The sequence below is a fragment of the Hirundo rustica genome, chromosome 3 (genome assembly GCF_015227805.2).
Source record: "Hirundo rustica isolate bHirRus1 chromosome 3, bHirRus1.pri.v3, whole genome shotgun sequence".
In the NCBI taxonomy this organism is placed as follows: domain Eukaryota; kingdom Metazoa; phylum Chordata; class Aves; order Passeriformes; family Hirundinidae; genus Hirundo; species Hirundo rustica.
Window position 1 is genome coordinate 48,518,902 of NC_053452.1, and position 9,396 is coordinate 48,528,297.

Consider the following 9,396-nt stretch of genomic DNA (forward strand, 5'->3'; position numbering starts at 1 on the left):
ACAGCTCCCTTTGACTTCAGATGCAGCTGTGAATGCTAACTACTACAAATCAGACCCCAGGCTCTCAAACCTAACACCGAGTGTAAAAAGAGCCCTCGGTGGCCACCTGTAGTTCAAGCAATGCGCCTGACATCATGTAGGAGTGCTCTGGTGCTAGCAGACACAAAAATCAATCATATTCATAGTGGTATTCACTGCAGCAGTCCTTGTCCTCTGCTTGCCCTGCCCTTGTGTCGCTATGTTTCCTCCCATTCGGGATCTAGTCTCAGCTCCAAAATCTTTGTCCCAATCTGTTTTCTTCCATGACCTCATCCAGACTAGGTCCAGCTTTTGCTCAGACTGGATCCCCCTCCTGGCAGCAATAGTTCCAGTGAGGAGGACATTGTGACCACAGAGGCACTTTCCCCAGAGCTGGAAGAGGATGTTCTTCTGTATGAAGGAACAGAGAGCATAACTGCCCCAAATTTTCTAGATATTCCTGCACTGAATCATAATTCCAAATGCATGGATTCAGGAACAAGTTCAATGAGTGAGATAAAGCATGCAAGGAGGTTGTGTGTCTGACAATTCTTTGCAGAGAGACTCGTTTGGCCAGATCAGGATGAGTTGCCTACTGGCTGGTCAGATCTGCTATGCAAAACATATTTTTTCCCATTTCTAGGAACATCTGAACACCTTTTTTAAATTATTATTTTCTAAGTAAATTCTTGAAATAAATTCTCATTAAGCAAAATTTCCCAGCTGTTATATTTCACAGCTGACAGTTTGCAAAGGTATAAATAACTGTAAAGGAATAAGATACAGACTGGGCCCTAGTTTTCACAATAAAGTAAGGATGGAAGAAATCTAGACATAAGGCTTCACTGAGTAAAGGTTCACTGGTATAACAGAAGGACAAATTGTGATGTCATCTGGGAAGCGCCCATGAAAAATTTCAGATTTCATTTCCTCCAGCACTCTGCAATTCAGAAAGGGTTCAGAGTATAATGGAGTAATTGATGGCAACTGTGCAAGCTTTATTTTGCTTTATTCAGCAACAGCTGATAATTTGATGAAGATAAAATAAGAATGCACCATACACTTTCATTTCACCATATAGAATTCTTGCAAGTTTCATCTGCCTTGGCTGAACTGGAATTGCAGATCTTTGCTGGTGGTATTAATTTCTGTCCTTTGTGGATGGTTCAGGAATATAAATGCCCGTGAAAAATATGATAGTAAATATCTGAAGACAGGGAAATGAGCTTGTGTGCCAGACGGATACAACTTAGTGACACTGACAGAACAGGTTCCCTGCGGAAGAGAAATTTATGGTTTGTAACTGAAATGGTGCTTGGAATTACCTTAGCCCATTCTATCTATATCACTTAGAGTATGACGGATTTGTCACAAGGAATTTATTCATTTTAATTAACAATTAATGTATTAATCCCTCGGCATGGCTGGCTATCTCATGCGAAGTGCTACTTAGTGGGCCATCTTAAGTCCCGATACCATTGTTTTTATTTATTTGGTTAATTTTCTCAGAAAATGGGTAACAAGAAAATTCAGCCAGATTGCTTTCCTTTTTAATCAGCATGCATATCATTCAGAAGGGGCAATCAAAGCTAGAAATAAAAGAGAATGTTGTATAATGTATATTCTCGATGATCAACCCTTTCCTCTCGTAAATATCCACTCAGAACAACCCAATTATGTTCCCTTTGTATTGATTTTCAAATAGCAGTCTAATTCCTGCATTCGTCTGCAGAAACTACTGATAGAAGGGCAGAAGTTTCAATGTGTAAACATGACTTTTCATGCAAAAGACCCATTAAAAGCTACATTTGTTTAGACAGTTAACAGAGAAACACTATGTGATGGACTGGACGGATTTAGACACGTAAAGATAGAGGCAGTCATACGGGGAAAACACAGTACTGGTGCTAATTAGGCACTAATTAAAGTACATAGGCAGGGATGTCTAAGTCCAGGAAATGCAAGATATGTTAGAAAAACACATCTTCCTCCCAAATAGTTGGTGCATGCATGCAACCTCATGCAGCGTTACAGCGCTGCAACACCAGAGAGCAGCAGCAACAGGTTAGCACAGGGCTCTCAGCACGAGTAGCCAGAGTGGGCAGGGAGCCATCCTGATTTATCTCAGCCAATTTGTGAGACCTTTTATAGCTTCCCGTAGAGCACCACATTCTGTAGCATCGGAAAAACCTTCAGGGAATGTAAGCTAATGCACCTAGAGATGTGTTGGTGTTGGAGCTGGGAACACTGTGGGAAGATGAAGCAGCTACCTAGTCTAGCCTGTATGGAACCTCAATCCAGATGTCTAAAACTACCTCTAAAATTAATATTCTAACTCCTAATATTATACTAAGAGTACTGCCACCAGTCATAAAATAAAGCAGACCTGAAAACAAGGTCTCTCTTTGTCACAGTGTGAGATGACTCTCCAACTTGTTTGGTTTTAGGGTTTTGGGATTAGGGGCAGGGAGTGTAAGGAGAAGGAAAGTGAAAAGCTGAAATGAAATTTAAAAAAAGAAGTGGGAAGCAAATTCATACGAAGGACTGGAAAAGAGTGGTCCACCGAAGGTGAAGACAAAGATCCTACACCTAGTGTGGTGTGCAAGGTGAGGGGTGACTAGTACTTACAGAGGAGAAGAAGGAGATTCTTTCCTAGTGGGGTGGGAAAAGAGCAGCTGATGTGCCTTTAGTGCTTAGCAGTCTCAGACTCCAGATAGGATTTTTAAAGGCAGCTGTCTGAACAACAGGGAGTAAATCCCTCAGTAAATTTGGCCCCATTTTTTTTTCAGCTTATCTCAGACCTTTCACAAGCTGAAAGTTATTTTACTGAATTATTCATAGACAGATTGGATGTAATCAAAGTATTTCAGAAAAACTGTTTGTTCACATATGAGGAAGTCATCTAATGTCAAGCTCTGTAGCATGGATCCCTTGCTTGTATTGGGAAAGTTGTATTAACCAAAAATAGAGTTATGCGTTGGCTGCTTTTGTATAATCTGCCTCAGGGATGTCATTACATGTGTCACATCAAGCTCTGGAAAAAACAAAAAACGACTTACACAGAAGATGGAGTTTATTGTAAAGCCTGTGGATCAGGCTAATCCATCTTCTAACCTCCTATGAGAGTGGCGACCATTCAGTGCATGTGTTGCATGAAACTGCCTGAGCTCCTCCTTTGGCCGCCCACGTCTTGCGGGTCCCAACCCCAAAGCAGAAGCACATCATATTTCAGTGGCTACAAGCTTCCCTCCTGAGCCACAACAGAGGGGCTGTCCCTCAGAACTGTTCGCATTTGCTGCATAGGTAACTTGGTCTTCCAGGCACTCCGTTCTGCCAGCACGGTTTTGACTGCAGAGTGGTGAGGCATCGCTGAGAACTGAACTGTAAGGTCAAAATTTAAAAACATCAAGCCAACAGATTAAGATACCAATTGCACACCAATATTTGATAATGCCCCCCTCACTTGAGGGACTGGTGGAGCACTGAAGGTGAAAACACTTCACCCATATACAAGTATGCATGCACATATAAGAGGTACCTAGAGGTGCAAAATGCTGACCAAGACTGGTTCAGGCTGCTTATTGCAACAGCTCAGAGATTTATTTTTCTAACTTACTTTTTTGACTCATTTCCCAGATGGTTACATGTAGAATTATGGGTTCCCATTCTTTTCTTGACACATACATATAAACCTGAAAGTTTTGAAGTTGTATGTAAAGTTCCATTTTGATTCTATACTGTCAGATTAGGAGTTTTATTTGGTCTCAGCTTGCAGAGTAACTGTGGGAAATATGGAATTTGTTAATTTTTTTATTCAGTAAGAATAACTCTCAAGTAATTAATTCTTGCTACTCCTGTAGTTTCATGTTGTTGTTAAAATGTGAAATATGTAAAGCAGAAAGTAGATCTGCATATCATAGAGTATTTCCACATTTAAATTAGATTCTTTGGCAACAGTACTTCTGGAATGTGGTATGCGTTTCTTTTGAAACTATACAAAGTACATCTGGAAGACAATGCTTATGAAAATGCCTGTTGAAAAAGTACACTATATAAATCAAATATTTAGGACCTCTAAAGTAGAGCAATAAAATCTATAAAATGAATGTAAAAGATACAATGCAATTAACATAGTCATGAATGTTTACACAAAAAATAGCAGCCAAGCATTTGCAAGAGGAGAAAGAATGTAATTAATTTATAATGAATAAAGGCAAATAAAGTCTCCTTGCTCAATTTACTGAGTCCTATTCAACATTGGGACTTCCTCTGAACCAATTTGATTTTTTTTTGTCTTTGTCCAGAGCCACATGACTGGACCAAAACTATGAATTGCTTTAAGCACTCCCAGATGCTGGAGTTGTCAGTCTTAGATCATACCACTTCCAATTCTTGTGGAAAAAGAAAGCATGTATTCTCATTATACTGGTCCTTTAGCTGAGTAATCTCCTGATTTTGAGACTTGAGTTTAAAAAAACAGAGTAACAATTATGATCAACTGGTCTGATTTCTGTTGCTTGATGAACTAAAATAAACTACTCTGTTGTTGCTGCTGGTATGCTGCTGGTTTTTTGCTGGCACTGTGCTTTACTTCCCTGTCTCTTGCTGCAGCAACCTTAGCAGCTTCAGTGGGACTGCACGTATGCTGCTGATTGAGCTAAGCCAGACTTCAACATCACACCTTGTAAAGGCAGCTCCTATTGCCCTAATGGGAGGCTCTTTCAAAAGATGTCACCTTCTTTTTTTCCTTTCTTTTTATCTCTAATTAACACAAGCAGGCTGTCAACCATATGCCGTTTGCATTTTTAAGAACAGTACACTGTGTCTTTTGAAGATCTGCTTAAATGTTGCTTTTTCATATTCACAGCATAAATCAAAAAGACTATATATGTTTGTAACTTTATGAAAAATGTTAATTTACTGTAAAAGAAAGATAATTTTGCCTTCTCCTCAGCCTTGTCTTTTTATTTCATGATATTTATCCATGGAAAGCAGGCTGTTTCAAGGACTGTGTGCGTAAACTCTGCTTACACCCTCAGATGAGTTACAGACCTCTTACATTTGTAGCCTTATGTTGGCTCAAGGGTGGGAGATGACAGATGTGCATCTGGGTAGGAATCTCACCCTCAATTGCATAATGGAAACCCCCAAATACATATGGAGACTGTAGAATGTAAATCCCCCTTTCCTTCAGGACAGATATCCAGAAAAGGGTGGCAGGACAAGGCTATTGCTCCAAAATCTGCACATTGCACCAGCTGCATCTCCACTTTTCTGGATTTCAGCCTGTGTTCCTTGTGCCAAGCACAACGTGATGAAGAATTATTCTTGCTGCAATCATCTGTGTCTGATCCCAGGTCAGGAAAAAACTACAACACTGAGCTGCACATGTATAAAATGCAAGTGCTGTGGAAGAAATTATGGTACAGGATCAAAAGTGCAATTCTGCCATTGAATTCAAAGATTTGATTGGCTTGTCTCTGTAAGAGTAAATTTTTTCCTCAAAATTACATTTGAATAATCACTTTAATTGTTAGTGGCTTGAGTGTTCTATCATAAGCATACATTTGTGGATCCTACAGCGGTTAGAGGATAAACTGCACCTTTTATCTTCATTCAAGCTCCCCTTCCAAATCACAACCTTGCACCTCTAACTGTTCTCAAGATAGAAAGCTAAAATTTTCCCACTCTGCATAACTGCATGTACTGCTCACACCAGTGACCAAAATGTCTGTCTCCTCTAACACATAAGTGTGGTATGTTTGTTCAAGCCAGGGGAAGTAGGTGCAAAGGTGAACACTGATGTCTTGAAAATTCTTCTCCTTTTAACCAGAAACATAAATATTAGGTGGAATTGAATCATGATTAGACCCAGCTCTCAGACAAAACCAAAGAAGAATATTTGTTGTAGGGATGAGATGCAGTTTTAGAAAAATGGGGCAGTCAAAAGTTGGCTTTGTTTGTTTTGTTTTGTTTTTAAAATTCCTGATGCTTTAAGCCTAAGCTTCGTAACTGTAGAAATGGCTTCATTTTTAGTCCTTGGACTTACCCCAGACATGATCCCTCACAAGGACAAGTGACTGTGTATTGTATATGTATACAATGGACTAACTGTTAGACTAATGGGGGGCTGCAGGAGGTTTCTGTGGCCCCTTCATTAAACTAATGACAAACATTCATCTCTTATTACAGAGGATGCATTCTCTTCCATTTCCCTTTTACAACTCACTGTACTTTCTATTTTTTGCAAAGGCTTTTCAGATGTGTTCTCTGAATTCTTAAAGGAGTATATGATGGAGACTCTTATTACCTATTAATTATTAATCAAATTTTCTAATACTAATAAGCAGCTTAAGTTCATGCAACTGCACCTCATCCTATACTATAGCTGAGACATTTCAACTTCTCTAAGCTTGTGGACATGGAAGTCTAAACCCATTTACATATGATTTGCTGTTGGGGCAGAGCCACAGCTCACGTGAAGACACACATATTTACTGTATCTTAAATGGATGGACCGTCCACTGTCACCCCCTGGCTCTCTTTTAAAGGTCTTTTCCACTGAATAGGTGGAACGTAAATAAGAAACCAAAGCTAGAAGTGGGTGATGATAGTAATTTTACAGAAGTTTTGCAGCTGAGAAAATTCTGAGAGGCCAAAAAATGAATAGAGTTTCAGGAGACTTGGGATAACATTGCTTAATGGTGGGAGTTATTAAATGGGGAATGGTGAAGGCACATGAGTACCCCACGTGCTGTTTTTCTGCATGGCTCAAGATCTTTGTATATTAAAGCAGGGCTGGAAGATCCCAAAGAAGTTTGGCAGGGTGACTGTGAAACATTTTATAACATTTACATCATTGTCTTATGTTTTTCAAGGGAAATTACTCATAGTGTGATTTCTACAGTAAGTAGAAATCTAATCCCTCCTGCAGCACTGCACGCTAACTTAGGGAGAGGAAAGGTTAGCTGATGATAGCAAGGTGAGAATTCTCAAAGTTTGTCCAGTGTCTCCAAAGTTGAACTCTAACTGTCCTTTACTGAGCATATATGCCAACATGTTAATGCTGTGGGGATGTCTGTGGTGAGCAGTTGAGATGAGGTGCTGAACTTACTGTCCACAGCTCAGCTCTTTGCTTCAGAGAGGCTGACAGATGTTAGCGCTCTGAGCGTGCTTTGTAGCAGTCTCCATGTTGAAAGGAGTAATCCTATACCTGCTTTTGCAGTGCATCCAGCTCGAAGGAATTTTTAAAGAAGTTGCTTGAGGGGCTGCAGTGCTTCGAAGAAAACCTTTTGAGAAAATATCAGAAGCCTTGAAGTGTGCAGAACACAGCCATACTAACAACAAAAGGGGATGAGCCGTATTCTTGCCAGCAGATATAGTGCTAATTGAATGGAAGCAAAAGGAAGGAGATGCTAAATCAGAGAATGCGAAAAAAAAGAAGTTACAATGGGAAAATTTCCAAATTCAGAGCCCCCAAAACTTTCCATTGCCACTATTTTCCAACAGTCTTCATTTTGGTAAATATGAAATACATATAATGTCACCTTATCTTTTAAAGAAGACACTGACTATCAAACAAACCTAAACTGCCACTGCAAAGTTCACTTCTGAGCTGTCACCACTGGGTGATGCAACACATTCCTTGCACACTTGAAAGTAGTAATACAAGACAGCAGGAAAAAAGGACTGGATCCTATATTAAAAGCAAGTGGTACGTTAAGAGGTAAAGTAAAGCCTACAGGAATTCTGCAATGATTTGTTATGCCATAGAAAGTGAGAAGAAACTGCTGTCATTGAAACTGTCGAGTCCTTTTGGGATTTGGCTGGCTGGCAATTGAAGAATGCAAATAACTGAGGATTGAAGAATATTTTAAGAAATTGCAAATGCATCATGTTCAGAACATGTGCAATTTTTGCAAAAGCCAGACACAGAACATCTGACACAATCCCCAAACACAGGCTCTCCGGCTGGCAGCGGTAATTGTGCTGCAAAGGTAGTTGTGGAGTATGTACTGATTAAAAAAGGGCCCCATGCAGAGACCACCTTCCTGTATCTTAGTACTCCTTTTTTAAATTTTCAGTTTAAATCGCTCTTTAAAATAATTTGAAATTTGTATTTGTTATTATGCGGACCTTCCAAGCATGTAATTATTACGTTCTGTTATCAGAGTGGTGAAATCTGCAGCAGTCCCTCATGCTGACATTTTAATCACTAGTACTTACTGTTGTGAAACTTCTCGCAGGCAGAACTGATTTGTTAAATCAAGTCTTACATCCTTTATGGGGTTTGGCATTTTACATAATTAACTAATCTACTATACACCATAGTTCATTGATTTTGCCATGGAAAAAACCAGAAGTTAGACCAAAACTTGCATCTATTATCTTATTCAAACGGATCATTCTGCCCACCATAAATGTTCTCTTTTTTGTCATTTCCATGAAACAAGTTTTATTATTGAGATAAATATGTCATGGTCATTCTGTTTAGTTATTAATATACTTTTCTTTTTAGAAGTGCATTTTTTGTTACTGAATGTGGTTGAAGTAGTTAACCCCCAAAGCCTATCTGAAAAAAGGCTTCTTTATATCTTCTCATTTCAGCCTTTTCATAAAAATCAATATTGTCTTTCTGTATGAATTATGACTAGCTTACTGAATAACTTACCTTGCTGTCATGGTTTGACATAGCTTTTTTTTTTCATTTTCCCTACAGGTTTTTCTTATTTCTTACCATTATGATTAATAGAAGCAAAAGAGAAAAGAAAACAGTGGTTTATGTCATCTATGTATCACATTAAATGAATGACTGGATGAATTCTTCTAACTCAAGTTACAGGGTTATTTTGGAAGCAATACAGAAATATAAATATTATGCATTGCATTTTAATTCACTTTCTACTGCAAAAAAGTAGCTTGTTTATCACCTTTAAGTATATCAATTCTCCCTTTAAGATAATGCATATTTAGTTGAATATAATCTAGCTGTTTAAAGAAGTAACAGTTCAAAAGGACTACAATTCCTTTGGTGTTTTGATATAACAGATATACCTACCATGGAAGTGGTTTCCAAACATAGAAAGAATAAGGTGATAAGCAAAACTCATCTTGTACATTAGTGATGCAGACCAATCTGTAATACTCAGCTTTGACACAGAGCCTTTCCTGTGGGGGTTAGAAGTGATTTAGAAACATTAATTGTTCCTTTAAGAGTTTATAGAGCCTAGGTTTCTGCTTACAGAAGAGGCAGGCTGCTGTTGTCAGGTTTTCCTACGCCCATGTCCTTAATCCAATGCTGGGTGCAGAATTTCTCAGTGACCAGGCAGATGCTGCACACACTGCTGCCTGCCTGAAGCCAGGCACTCTCCAGCTTTC